The following is a 15,601-nucleotide window of genomic DNA, read 5'->3' on the forward strand; positions in this document are numbered from 1 at the left end:
CAAGTCTATTATCAGTGAAAATCTACAGTTATCTGCTTAATCATCTTCACATAGATGAAACATTTTTTGTCGTATCTCCGAGACGTTCGTCTTTGACCGACATTTCTTGAGCTTCACCAAAGAACTCGTTACTCACCGTAGTTTAACTGTACTATTACAAAGTTCTGGAAAAACCGACCGTTTGAATTTTTCATGCGAAAAACGAAGTCGATGTCATATTTTTCGTAACATTTTTTGCCCATTGTATGTTTATATTAATATTATAAAGAGGAAATGTTTGTATTTTTTTCGTATTTGATTCACGCACAAACTATTATGACTAAGATGACGGATGATAGAGCGCTTTAGAGGACGAAAACCCGGTGCGCCGACCCTACGGGAGTAGGATAAGGCAGGGGAGAGGATGATACTTACTCATATTATAAATGCGAAAGTTTAGATGGATGTTTGTTAGAGTTTGTAGCTTAAACGGCTAAACGGATCTCGATGAAATTTGGCATAGTACATAGATAGAAGAACACATAGGCTACTTGCTAAGTAATTTTTTATTCCGCGTGGACGGAGTCACGGGCGAAAGTTAGTACCCTACAATAGATAGTACTCTGTGAATAGTTCAGGAACATTTTAAAGAATTAAAAAATGTTTTTTGTTGTTATGTAACTAATAAATTCTTTAACAATTGGATGGATACATCTAGAGGGGAGATAAATGATAAAGGGGGGATTAGTAATGTTAAATGTTTTTTTTTTATTATACTTCAATTAGAGTTCCTAGTGAAAATTTTCTTCCAAGCTTCAATTTCTTTGTGTCTACGTTTTACATATTTGTCAATGCATTTAAAGGCCTTAATATTTGTTGATAAATTCGTTATAATCGATATGTCCATGAACGGCTACGAACGACGGCTACATTCGACAGCGAACAATTTTTCATTCAAATAAAACAAATGAAGCATAAAAATTGACAGCAGATTTATTGAGCGATTGCTACTTTTGCAATTATTTAAATTAATTTAATAAATATAAAAAAAAATTAAAGATTATTTTTAATAATGCAGGCGCACATACATTTTACAATGGTAGTGCCCGCTTTAACATCTTAGCATTGCAGGGCCGGCACGCCCGGTGTAATACCACGACCACACAGAAGACAGGCGTGAAATGGAAGCAATTCTGTGTTTCGTCTGATGAGTGGTTACGGAGGCCTAAATTAAGTCCCTTTCTCTTTGCCACCCTTTTCTTATAAGGTGAGGATGGGCAGGGGAAGTGGATTTGACGGTGTAGGAGATGCATAGGAAGGGGAAGTATCCTCTTTATGTGCGTCTCCTCCTCCGTCGGATAAGGGTAGGCAACGCATCTGCAATTACGGATGTCTGGGCAGCGGTCGCTTCGCCATTTTGGCGGATTCAAGTGGCCGCTTGCTCGTTTGCCACTTAATGATATAAAAAAAATAAAGAGCACATTTCTTATGCGTCTACCACTTTCAAATCTATATCCCCTTCCTATCCTTTTAAAGTTAAAGATGGACTTAATTAGGCCACACACACTCGTCAGACCAAACGCGGCATTACTTCCAATTGACGCCTGTCTTGTGTGTGGTCGTGGTATCGCATCTAGCGAACCGGCCCGTGCATCTACCGCTGTTAAATCTTACGAAAGAGAACGTCGGTGGCTCAGTGGTTTAAGCACTTGACTTGTAATCTACAGGTCTTGAGTTCAAATCCCGCCGTACCAATGTGATTTTCGATTTTTTGCATTTTCACATGTACATAATTTACCCGACGTTGTTACGGTGACGGAAAACATCGTGATGCCTGCACATTTCGGTGAAGAAATTCAAATATATGTGTGAAGTCGACCAACCCGCACTTGGCCAGCGTGGTTGACTATGGCCTAGTCACCCTTACATAGGGTAGGCTCCGAGCCCCTCAATGGGGACATATAGTGAGCTGGTGATGATGATGATGATGAAATCTTTTACTGTGCAACTACACTATTGAACGACTTTAAGCATGACATTTAAACAATATAAAGAAGCGTTACTCATCGTGAGATGTATATATTAATGAAATTTACATTGTTGCTTATTAATATTGGAAAAGCACTTTATCACAATAAGTTGAGAGATTTTGCAACACGTTACTCATAGACTATTGTTACGACAGCACTTTGTCTATTGTTGAGCCATCACAGTCACACTATCCGGAACTAAGTCAATTTATCGTAAACTTGTAAGGCTGAGATTTTATGGTAAACTAGCTGTTTCCGTGAGCTCCATCCGCATGGAATTGTGAAAATTTTATTTTATTATTTACACCTGTCAAATTATCAATTACAAATGTCAAAATGACATGACATGATGACAACCTTGCTTCCTTGATGTTGGCAGCAAATTATGGTCTCTTTCCCACGTTATTTATCCCAAAATATTTGCACCTAAGTTTAACTGCGTAAAAAATATAGCCTAAAGCGTGACGTAAGTGTAGGGCTTTTTATTAATATAAAAATTATTCAAAAATATGCTGTAATTGCTGACATCTTAGGCAACACAGAAGTGTGTGTTTACGCTTTATTATAATAAGTATAGAAAAGTATAGATATAGATTATAAATGAAAATCGTTAGTAAAAAATAATAGACAATCTGGCATTAAATTTAATTACAAAACTAGATTAGTTCCGCGAGGACGTTCGCGTGAAATAAAAAAAAACAAAAGTGAACTGTCTGTGTGTTCTTCCAGGCTATCCTCTACATCTAAGCCTTTAATCGATCACCGTTAAGCTGTTTAGGAGGCAAAATCTGACATCCATTCATCAAAACTTTAGCATTTAATATTATGTTAGTAAAGACCAATCTTAATTTAACATTTTCTTATGTATGCCCCTCTCTTTTACTTCTCATATTAACTACATCTTACATCTCTTTCATGTAACGCTTTAGAGACGTGACCTTGAAATTTCACTCCAATTTCTTATATCGTTTCTATTAAGTTTCACTGAAATAAAAATTATGAAACGTCACTTTCTTAGAACTCGCATAGATAACAATTATTGCTATTTGCTTGTTGGCTAATCTTCTAATCAAATGTAATGGTCGATGGGTACGCATTTATTAACAGATTGCTCGACTGACAGACTGTATAATTACATTAAAAGACCAATTAATTTTAAACTAAAAAAATAGTATGTTATTCACTTTTCATTACATTTCTACACACACTTGTATTTTTATAATATAAGGTGGCAAACAAGCAAGTGGCTGCCTGAACCCGCCGAAATGGCCAAGCGACCGCTGCCCATAGACATCCGTAATTGCAGAAGCCTACCCTTGACGAAAGAGGAAACGCACCTAAACAGGGTATTATCCCTTCCTATGCGTCTCCTCCGCCGTCAAATCGTCTTTTTCTTCCCATCCTATCCTTTTAAGAAAAAGGTGGAAAGGAAAAGGGACTAATCTATTCGATGATTGTTTATCGGAAATAATAAGTATTTAATTAACAATGTTTTAACTCTCTAAATTGAAAAAAGGCGCCATTATCAAACATGGCGGCCATTTATACTCCTTTCCTTCTATATATTCTATTACATATAATAAAATTGGAATGTCTGTTAGAAATATCAAAAGAAAAATTCCAGATTTCGAAAAGATGATGTTATTTGCGTTGCTGATAACTAAAATAGCATTTAAAAACATTTTGTCTGTCTGTCCGCAAGCCGCGTTTGTCCCGGGTAATCTCCGAAACGACTGGGCCGGTTTCGAGGAGACTTTTACTGGAGGGTAACTGACATGGATAGGCATATAGGCTATTTTTTTTTCAATTCCTCGTTGACAAAATGGAGTAACGGGTTGTCTAAATTTGCCCTAATAGAGTGTGCGACAGCTCGTTCAAATATAAATACAGTAATGTCCGCACGTGCATCGAAATTTCAAGAATCGTTTAAGAGGTTATCAAGAACAATATACATTAAGAAATAAAACAATTTTGTTTACATTAAAGATTTCTTTCAATATAAATATTAAATCGGGTTCAATGAATTGTGAAACAAATGAAATCAAGTTTGCATTAACTGCGAAGTTACGCAACTCATTACCAGTCATAACAGTGTTTTTTTGTGTTTATTTCCGTTGATATACTTTGTTATATAATATTGTTTAAACATTGTTATAGTTCTTTAACAAAAATCGATAAGTTTTTGTTCCAAATAATATTTGAACGTTCTGCTTTACTGATTTCTTAGAACTCATCATCACCAGCTCAGTGAACGTCACCGCCGGGAGGCTTGGAGCGTACCGTAAGGTAGCGGTGACTAGGCCATAGTCAACCACGCTGGCCCACTGCGGGTTGGTTGACTTCACACAAATCATTGAATTTCTTCGCTGATATGTACAGGCATCAAGTTTTCCTTCATCGTAAGAACGTCGGGTTAATTATGTACATACGAAAAATCGAAAACCACATTGGTACGGCGGGATTCAAACTCAAGACCTGTAGATTACACGTCAAGTGCTTAAACCATTGAGCCACCGACGCTCTAAAGAACTTCTCTCTTAGAATTAAAATTGCTCTACTTTTATAGTAAATAGTTTGGTCTCTTTCCTAATATTTAGTTTTGTCAGGAAAGAAATTAGTTACAGACTATGCATTTATAGCTATTTTAAACAGTTGTTTATTTAACACTACACTTGAGATGTCGTCAGGAATGCGCGCGAATATTGCAATCCATCTAATGACATTGACAGCTGTCATCTAGGGACGTGACGTTTATGCCGACAATCTAGTGTTGCATCAATTCTAGAGCACGGTAATAATTTTCTCCTTCACACTATATTCATGTGTCATTTTTAATCAGTTTTCGAACCAGAAACTCAGCCATATCTTTTAATATCTTTCATTATAATAAAGCAACTTACTGTTAATTAAATATGGTAACTAATAGAAGGTCCTGCCTCCTGAAACACTGTTGTTATAATTAGTTCAGGAGACAAAGCCCCAATAAATTTAGTAAAAAATGTTTTGTCCAATGAAGAGTTTTTATTTATTTGTTTATTTTTATTTTCCTGCCAGTAATATGTACTCTTAATAACACATATTCATTACGATAATTCCGTAAATTATTAAGAAACAGAATCCAATCGACTTCGAAATAATTTCACTTGCAGTAAACATGTTAATGTAACCAGCACTTCCTTAAATGAAAAACCTAGAATTCAACTGACACTGGGTCACGTTAGGGTTGTCAAATCATTTCTTACTTCGTACATCAGAAATTCCGTAACAGTGGTAGAGCCCGCTTTAACATCTTCGCACGGGGTCGGCTCGCCCGGTGTAATACCATGACCACAGAGAAAACAGGCTTGAAGTAGAAGCAATTCCGCGTTTCGTTTGACGAGTGTGTTGCCGGAGACCTAATTTTAGTCCCTTTTCCTTTTCACCATTTTCTTAAGAGGAAGGGATGGAAAGGAAAGTGGATTTGACGCTGGAGGAGACGCGTAGGAAGGGGAAATGTCCTCTTCATGTGCGTCTCCTTCTCCGTCAATTAAGGGTAGGCAACGCATCTGCAATTGCGGATGTTTATGGGCAGCGGTCGCTTTCCATTTCGGTGGATTCAGGTGACCGCTTGCTCGTTTGCCAACTTATATTATAAAAAAAATACAAATGTTTCATATTAAGACTAACAAAAGGTTTCTTTGACAGCCCTAGCTTGAGAGCCTTTCGTAGGATGTCGCAACAACTGGTTTGTCGGCGACTGTAGGTTTGGTATACGGTCAACAGTCTGAATACTATGCAGTGTACAGTCGCGTACAGTCGAATTAAAAGGTAATGAAAAATTATTTGTACACACTAGTTGTTTCCGTGCGGCTTTATTCGTATAAAATTATAAAAAAAATATTGTTTACATTTGTAAACCTTTCAAATGGTAATATCAAAATTCAAATGCACAAATGACAACGGCCTTTGACATTGGGTAACAATTGCCGTTGCCATGGCAACCTTTCTTCTTTTATGCTGTCAGCTTGTAGTTTTTGTCCCTTTCCCGCATTACAGTTTTTTCCAAATTATTTACTTCCTGAGTTTAATAGCGTGCAAATATAACTAATGGCATGTAGCAAATATAGGGTTTTTGTTAAGTAAGAATTATTTAATAATATGCTGTGATTGCTGATATCCTGTATAACTAATTGTGTGTTTATGCAATATTCTATTAGTATAGAAGTATAGTATAGTTTACAAATTCGTTTTTGGTTTGGGATTATCTTGAAAATTTTCTGTGTTTGCATTGATGGGGATTGGGTAAACCGGAACTTGCTTCCCTTACTTACCTTACGGACACGCGCGTAGAACGCAAACCTCTACCTTTTTTTTAAATAGAAGGTGGCAAACGTAAAGTGGCCACCTGAATCCATCAAAATGGAAAGCGATCGCTGCCCATAAACATCCGAAATTGCAGATGCGTTGCCTATCCTTGATTGACGGAGAAGGAGACGCACATAAAGAGAATATTATCCCTTCCTATGCGTCTCCTCCACCGTCAAATCCATTTTTTCTTCCTATCCTTCTGCTCAGAAAAGGGTGGAAAGGTAAAGGGCCTAAAATTAGGCCTCCTGCACCACACTCATCAGACGTAACGCGGAATCAATTCCACTTCACGCCTGTCTTCTGTGTGGTCGTGGTAAACTAAGGGCGAGCCGACTATTCTTGCGAAGATGTTAAAGCGGGCTCTACCACTGTCAAAACTGCTTTTACAATATTTGAATGTAATACAATCGTTAAGTAAATCGAATGTTAGTATTACAAGATATAATGACGCAGTGCACATTCTCTAATGACCATCGCTAATAGAACTTCGGTTATTAAGTTGCCTTGACATTTCAGAATTAAACAAAACCAGTATTAAATGATAGCACATAACATGATACTTACTAACCTGTCTATCGTTGCAATGCCAAATTCATTAATCTCAAATATTAAAAATATGACGTAAAATGTCACAGTGCAAGCAAAAATATTTTCTTAATAATAATTTTTAAGTTCACTGGCGTATTGTGAATATTTGGAATCACACTGTATGTTTGTTATATCAAAACGATATAAACATCTCTATTATTTTCCTTATAAACTAGCTGTAACTCACGACTTTGTCTGTGTGAAATTAAAAAAAATATATATAGTCTATGTTACGCAGTGATAACAGCGTTTTAATTGTTAAGAATTAAAATCGGTATAGTAGTTTTTGTGTTATTTCGATACACACAAAAATCCAAATCTTTCCACTTTACAATAATAAAAGAACACAATTTTTTGGAAACCAGTACAGTGGAAATTTACGAATATAGACAATTCGTCATATAAACAGCTTTTGTTTAAAAAATGTAAGAACAGGATGTCCTGAAAAGAGTATAACTTGAAAGTAGTAGTTTTTAAATAAATCTATGGATCAATATGAACAAATTATTTTTGTAACTTTGTACTAACTTTAAAAAAATCTTTGTATATACCTGTTACGTCATCATAATTTAGTTCAAAGATTAATTGGTCTTTTTATTGTCGTATACATCGGACACCCTGTATAATGACAAACGGAAGGATTTCTAAAATTGTCGACATCATGTGGCGACGAATTATCACGTGCCTCTTAGCAGTTCCATGTTAAATTTGTAATAGATTCGAATTGCGTAAAATACATTTATACCATTAGTATAAGGTGTTTTAATGGCTTTTGACAATACCTTATTCGTCGGTTTAACAATGACCTATTCTAGAGGCGAGTAAATTAGACCAAATTGCTTATAACAGATATCTGTGTAGCTAGAAACACAAATCCGGGATGAAGACGATTTTCTTAACAACGTCCGGTAACTTTGTAACGTTTAGGATTTCAACCTTGTAAAAAACAAGCTGTAAATACCTCTGTTATGTAAATAGACTAATTTATAGGTTAATTGAAACAAACGTGCAAACAGTCAGTTACTAAATAATGTTTTTAACATGGTTCTTTTTTCATATTAATAGTAATTACAAATGTTACCGTTAACCAAATTCATGTTAATATAATTTACAAAGAGCAAGATTACAAACTAAAAAATAACAGGCTATGCAATACATATGTAATGAACCAGATTTAAATAAATTGTGCATTAAATCCAGTTGATAAAAACACAAAGATCAAGTCCGAAAGATGTTGTGTCATAGATTAAAAGACTATATTTCGCGCCTGTATAATCTATGACGGTTTTAAATTATTTTTACGTCTACATGATTTTTTTTTAAATTACATATTTAGAAGTTACATCATTGCGAAATACCAATCTAATATTTTGAAACCTTTGTTTTGCAAAACAAAAGTAATATAATTGTAAAAACATATTACCATAATTGCATTTAGCTAAGACGTATGTGTGTTGGCTGCAATTAAGGTAATTGCTTTGCCTTAAAATACGTCACGTGTACGTCCTGTCAATCTAAAAATAAAACATAACCTATTTTTGGTATGCAAATCTGTAAATGTAAATAAAAAAGTAATGTTCATAATCAATGTTTATGATTTATTGTATTACTAGCTTTCGCCGGCGACTCCGGCCTCGTGGGATTAAAAAAAACAAAAGTGAGCCTATGTGTTCTTCCAGACAATCCTTGCATCTGTACCAAATTTCATCGAAATCCGTTCAGCAGTTTTACAAACTCTAACAAACATCTATCCATCCATCTAAACTTTTGCATTTATAACATTAGTAAGAAGTAAGATAACATCATCATCATCTTCTTCTTCTTCTTCTTTATCCTTTTTCACCGGTCGGCACAACAGGTTTTTGTCCTCTAAATATATCTATCATACGTCATCTCAGTCATCACTCCCTTGATCATGTCACTTTTCACGCAATCCATTCCTTTCTAGGTCTACCTCTACCAGTGTACCCTTCCACACTCATAACTAGCGTTTTCCTTGTTACATGAAAATCATGTCTTATATTAATGCTAATCATGTCATGCTAATTTTATATTATTTATAACCTCAATATTGAAATAACAAAAAAAACCGGTTCACAACTTATTATGCTAATCATTTGAATATGCGATTTTGTTTAGTGTTTTTATGTACGATTATCACATAACGGTTTTTTTTTATACAAAAGAATTATTTAACTAGCGAGAAAAAATATTTAGCGTTACCTTTGCCGATAGATCTTGTTTCATTATTGAATTAAAACAATCGATGTGAAATTTCTACAAAAAAAAGCAACTTTTTGATCGACTGCAATAAATACCTCAGTGTATGTGTTTATATATGTGTGTGAGTGTGTGTGTAAACACGCCCTATTCCCCTACACTTTTTTTAATGCTTTCATGTTTCTTATATATCTTTTTACTTTTTAATTAATCAATAAAATGTTACTTTTACTTTTTTTAATTCTGAACAGACGGAGTCACGGGCATATGTCAGTATATTTAGCAGCTGACTACTTATGGGGTAATAACCTTTAATTGACGCTTCACCCTTTATCTGACCCAATAACACTGTTAAAGGTAAATTAATGCTTTTTTTAATTTAATTAAACCTCTATAAAAATCAGTTCATATCCCTTGACATTAAACGAGGTCAAAAATTAATCATAAAGGTCTCGTTTTCAAGTATAATGTGTCAAGATTTACAGATGTTATAAGAAATATATCCAGGCGTAAATTATTCTAACCTCAAACATCTGTTTATCTAACATGTGATATAACAAAGAAAGTTTCGGGGTCTTCAGGCAGAGGTCGCTTCAATGTTATGTCATTCAGAACATCCGTTATTTACAAATAATCATCATACTAATATTTATAAATCATACTAATAGATGGATGGATGTTTGTTAGAGTTAGTATCCTAAACGACCGAACGGATTTCTATAAAATTTGGCATAAATGTAGAGGATAGCCTGGAAGAACACATACAAAGCTAGTCATATAATAACATATGTACAAAAAACATCCACTTATAAATAACTACCGACAAATATTGACAACAGAACTAAATATCAAATTAAACTAATCTATCGATATTTTCGTCTTGCGAGTTGCAAAAAACACTTACAGCCTAATAAATTAAACGCAGTAGCAAATATTAGTACAAATTTTGATTATACAGTAGAACATCGATTACTTAAAACTCGGTAACTTAGACACCTCTATAACTTTTTTTTTTTCTATGACATAAGATGGCAAACGAGCAAGCGGCCACCTGGATCCGCCAAAATGGCGAAGCGACCGCTGCCCATAGACATCTGCAATTGCAGATGCGTCGCCTACCCTTATCCGACGGAGGAGAAGACGCACATAAAGAGGATATTTCGCCTTCCTATGCATCTCCTCCATCGTCAAATCCACTTCCCCTTCCCATCCTCTCATAAGAAAAGGGTGGTAAAGAGAAAGGGACTTAAATTAGGCCTCCGGCACCACACTCATCAGACGAAACACGACATTGGTTCCATTTGACGCCTGTCTTCTGTGTGGTCGTGGTATTACCGTGCCGACCCTGCAGTGCTAAGATGTTTAAGCGGGCACTACTACTATAACTTCAAAAATTAATATGTTCCCTACCCATCAGAGCCCAAAACCTGTACAACATAGACCCTTGATAACTTAAAACATTTTGTGTTTCTCTTGGACTATATCTTATCGAAGTTCTGTACTTATTACTAAGTTTAACTTTTGTTTAGAAACGTCATACTTTCTAGACAATTTTCGTGCTAGACCTTCTGCAAATGTGAGAAAATTGTACGAATGTTTTTATAAAATCGCGCCTTAAATTTTATTCAGAATATGTAAAACATGACAAATATAGGCATAGTAAAATTTACGCAGCTCACCTTGAAGATAAATTTGGCAACAATTGGTTAAAAATAAAATACAATATATGCTGTCAATAAGGTCATTAACCTATATAATTTTCTTCAAATTAAAATAACACAACATCCCTTCCCATTCTTTCCTTATAAGAAAAGGGTGGAAAGGGAAGAGGACTTAATTAGGCCTCCGGCAACACACTCATCAAACGAAATGCTGAATTCCCACTTCACGTCTGACTTCTGTTTGGTCGTGGTTTTGGAAGCTGAGCTGCTGCAGTTCGAAGATGTTAAAGGCTTTACCGCTGTTAAATATACTAAGAGCGGACGCACACATTTCTACTAAACTGTCGCACAACTGTTGTGCGATTGTCGATTGTTCCGAAGCCAATTCAAATGTTGCACAACTAAAAATCGAGTAGTGTGCCTCCAACCAAGCTCTTAGGAATTAAAACGCGACTTATTGTAATTGTATTAAGCATAACATAAAATGGAAAAGAAAGAAAAAAAGGTATAAACCGTGCAAAAAAGAGTACGGACCAAGAGTCTGTAGATGTTGATAATAAAAAATAGCGCGACTAAACTTGCGTTCGATAGTTTCGTCAAAATTGTGAGCTTATAAATACTAGTATTATCTACTCCGGATATTTAAATAAATCAAATATTGCTGATAAGTTTGGGTGTGAATATTATCGTACGAGTTCAAGGTTGGAAGTTACGCGTTTAAGATAAATGAACAAACACATCTCAGTAACACTGTTGATTAGCTCTTTAAAATTTGCTTGAATGACACTCAAAAATGATTAGAAACGCCTCGTTAGTTTAAGCCCTATTTCCACCTAAAACGGGCGTGCGCGAATCGTATGCCTAATGTCCAATGGCGCAAGAATCTTCAATTAAAACTATATGTAGATAAAATTTTAACTACATTATGCGTAGACGAGAGACATAAACCAGAAAGTGTTAAGAATGAATGTGGATGGCTACAAAGGAAGAAGACCGAAGAAAGTATGGATGGATTGTGAAAGAGGATGTTTAAGGAGTGGTATCAGATATGACGGCTGATAGAGATGTATGGAAGAGCAGCACATACTGTGCCGACCCTCAATAAGGGATAAGGGCATTTAATAATGATGTAGGTAAAATTTTAAGTGGATATTTCAACTGACAGTTAACATTCCTAGACCGATTGTTCATTTCAACTTAGTGAATTCGGTCTTAATATTCCAAAGCAGTAATCTTATTATATCAGTTTACGATATAATAGCTAAGAATGTGATTAAAAAACAAAGTGAATAACTTTTAAAGTCTAGATTCTAGTGTCTATGGAAATCATAGGTTAGATTATACTAAACTGTTTGTTCAATACGAGATAAAGTTTCCATAGACAATCATTATAAATCAGAACCATTACGAACGTAGTATTTTATTTTATCACATTAATGATTCGAGAAATCACAACTGTACAATTTACATCTAATAAACTAATAATACCGCATTATATAATTACTGCGTCCACTTCCATTTAATTATTACTTTTTATTTAATAAAAACATACTGTTATTAATAAAATGTCATGACTTCTGACCTTCTGGTTTTCAGTAATTATTACTCTTGCACCGAAAACCGGGCATTTCGTACGTCAGCATAATTTAATGTTAGCTGTCAATAAGATTGCAATCTGCATTATCATAAAACTAGCTGTCGTCCACGTCTCTGTCCGCCAAGAATTACGGAAATTTAAGCCAATCATCATCATCATTGTCAGCCATAGGTCGTCTACTGCTGAACCTGGCGTCCCCCATTGATTGCCACAATGCCCGTTCCTGTGCCGCCCGCATCCAGTGCACTCCCGCAACCTTGACCAGGTCATCGGTCCATCTTGCGGGAGCCTACCTACGCTGCGACGACCTATCCGTGGCTCCAGGACTCTTCGGCCCCATCGGCCGTCCATTCTGCGGGCAATATGGTCGGCCCATCGCCACTTGAGGTTTGCAATTCTTCGGGCAATGTCGGTTACTTTGGTTCTGCGGATCGCATCGTACCTGACGCGATCTCGCAGAGAGACTCCGAGCGTTGCCCTTTAAGTGACTTTGAGCCGCCTGATTTTACCCAAATCCGTTCTAAAAAACTAACAAACGTTCTTCCATCTAAACTGTTGCATTTATACTCGTAGTTTAAACATTCTTTGTTTTATTGACGTACTTTATAACAAAAAATTAATATACATTGAAATCGCTGCAGCAATAAACACCAAAAATATAACAAATGTTAGCTTTGTTGTTGCCTAGTTAAGGTAATTTATGTGATTTAACATTGTAGGAAAAATATCGAGATGCAATATGTACATAATTATTACTTACATATCTGCGAAAATATTTTTTTTATAATATAAGGTGGCACACAAGCAGGCGGCCACCTGAATACAACGAAATGGAAAGTGATCGCTGGCCATAGACATCGTTAGTCTAGTCCACCCTATTAGGGTAGGCTCTGAGCCCCTCAGTGATTGTGAGCTGGTCATGATATGTCATAATAAAGACAGACAAGACTACAAAACCGGACATAATCCATAATTGTCAAAAAGTGGTGATCCTTGTTGACCTACGAGATAAACAACTGTCATAGTGTTGTTCGGGTTTTTGAATATTTTTAATTAATATTCACTTGTTTACGTTGCGATATTTCTAAGAACTAATTCCCCGAAAAACTTGTTTGTAATATTTTTTGGTAGTTTGTTAACAAACATGTTGTAGTCGGTTTCCACTTGCGAAACACTCACAAAGACAATGTCAAAGTAAAGCAATTATAATGGTTTGTACAAAAAGCGTCAACGCGCTGTTTAATTTTGAAGAGATGCATGTGGCGCCATCTATCACAATAAAAATAACGGATCCTACGACCTTTTGGTTCGTAATCCATACCCAACCGTTGAACTATTAGGTGCTAACATAACTTTTAAAATGATACCTTACATTTTCTAATTAAATCTTTTTAATGTAACATGTCCGTGTGGTAAAAGGATAGGCAGGAATTACAAATTTTAAACGCGTCAAAAACATCCTATGCATAATTCACATTAGGGTAATTAATTTATTTAAAACGAAGTTAAATTATTAAAATAAATATTTAGTAACTTGCCCTTCTATATATTTATAATCTGTTAACCTACATTAAGTTCCAAATTACCACTTTATACAATTTCCATCAATCAATGTGTCAAAATTTATGTCCACATAACTACTGTCAGGGCCTTCTCTGATTATCATATTAATTTATAAGTCATTTCAAAACCGAACGTAATATTTAGAAATACCATGAGAACCTACATAACATATGTATACTGTTATAATTAAATTACTATAAATTAAAAAAAAAGTGAAATTATAAAGGATTTTTTTTTATTTATTATTTATTTTGTAAAAAAAAATAGAGTAACCAAACTGCAGTCTTAAAACCTTTCTAATGTAAATTTTAATTTTGCAGTTAATTTAAAATATATTAACTAAAATTATTAGTATGTTTGTATTTTTTAATGCGTTAAAATTAGGCAAAGTAAATATGTAATACATTCCTAATACGTGAGTTAGCAAACGTCGTGTTATTCAAATGTATTGCGACAACCTTATAAGCAATGTCCGATAACTCAGACGTAGAGCACACAGCCTCCGTACCTCAAAAGATCACTTTCCAGTGGCCCACTGACCCACATCTCCCACCAGCACGCTGAGTGAAAGCATATATTAGCGAAAATTAATAATGACATAACATACATAACCTACCTCAATTGAAGTTTCGAAATTCACGAGAACGAAAATTAAAAAAACTACAAAAAAAACTATCACAAAACCATAAACAATCACATTTCACAAATCACTGAAATGTACAGAAAAAAACAACTGTCACTGTCAAAAAAGCGCGCTCCCGCGAAAGTGAACTGAAGCGGTGGAGTTGCGTTTACTTTTTTTCACCGCGTGCGCAGCTCGTCAACGCGTTCAGCCAAATCGGGCCTCGATGCCCGACTGCTGTATTGCACCCACTCACTGCTTCGAAGGCAGTCGAAGACGTCACTTTTCTATACAGACGTCTGCGGCGTTAAAAATTGCATCATGACATCTACATTACCTTTGTACTATCGGAATTAGAAAAATAACAAACATTTTCTGCCGACGAGTTTCCACACTTTTCTTCCATTTCATTTTACTTAACTGATACCTTTTACTCTACATAATTTGCAAAAGACTTGCCGATAATTTTGAGACTAAGGGAACGTGAAGGAAAAGTGGATTTAACGATGGAGGAGATGCATTAGAAAGGGAAATATCCTCTTTATGTGCGTCTCCATCGTCAATTATGGGTAGACAACGGATCTGCAATTGCGGATGTTTATAGGCAGCGCTCACTTTCCATTTCGGTGGATTCAGGTGGCCGCTTGCTCGTTTGCCACCTTATAATATAAAAAAAATCTATGACAATTAAATTGTAAATACAAACCATAAGTTAACAGGTTAACGGCATTAAGCTTTTTAACCCCATTTTAACTTGACATGCAATTTCTATAGGTTTACACTGCAATAAACGACCAGCTAAACGGTACAAAGCAGACGAGACTAAATAGGTTATCTATTACTTAGGATTTATAAACCCACAAAACCCGACAGACTTATTACACTTCGGAAAAGAATGTCTATCAAGTAACACCTGACTTTTAAGCATATATTTATAAATACAGTCAACGCATAAACCCATGACAGGCGGTCTTCTTTCCTTAAGAGCGGGCAC

The 15,601-nt window shown here is 35.4% G+C and overlaps 1 protein-coding gene across 1 annotated transcript in view; it reads right to left on the minus strand.

Annotated features, from left to right (window-relative positions):
* The window catches only part of LOC106109589 (scavenger receptor class B member 1), a 75,560-nt gene extending 60,726 nt beyond the window's left edge, over positions 1-14,834 (minus strand). Inside the window, exon 1 of the mRNA XM_013291146.1 lies at positions 14,602-14,834. The gene's annotated coding sequence lies outside the window, so the exon portion shown is untranslated. The remainder of the gene's footprint in view (positions 1-14,601) is intronic.
* Between the last annotated feature and the right edge of the window lie 767 nt (positions 14,835-15,601).

This window comes from Papilio polytes, unplaced genomic scaffold (genome assembly GCF_000836215.1).
Source record: "Papilio polytes unplaced genomic scaffold, Ppol_1.0 DF821122.1, whole genome shotgun sequence".
Lineage (NCBI taxonomy): Eukaryota > Metazoa > Arthropoda > Insecta > Lepidoptera > Papilionidae > Papilio > Papilio polytes.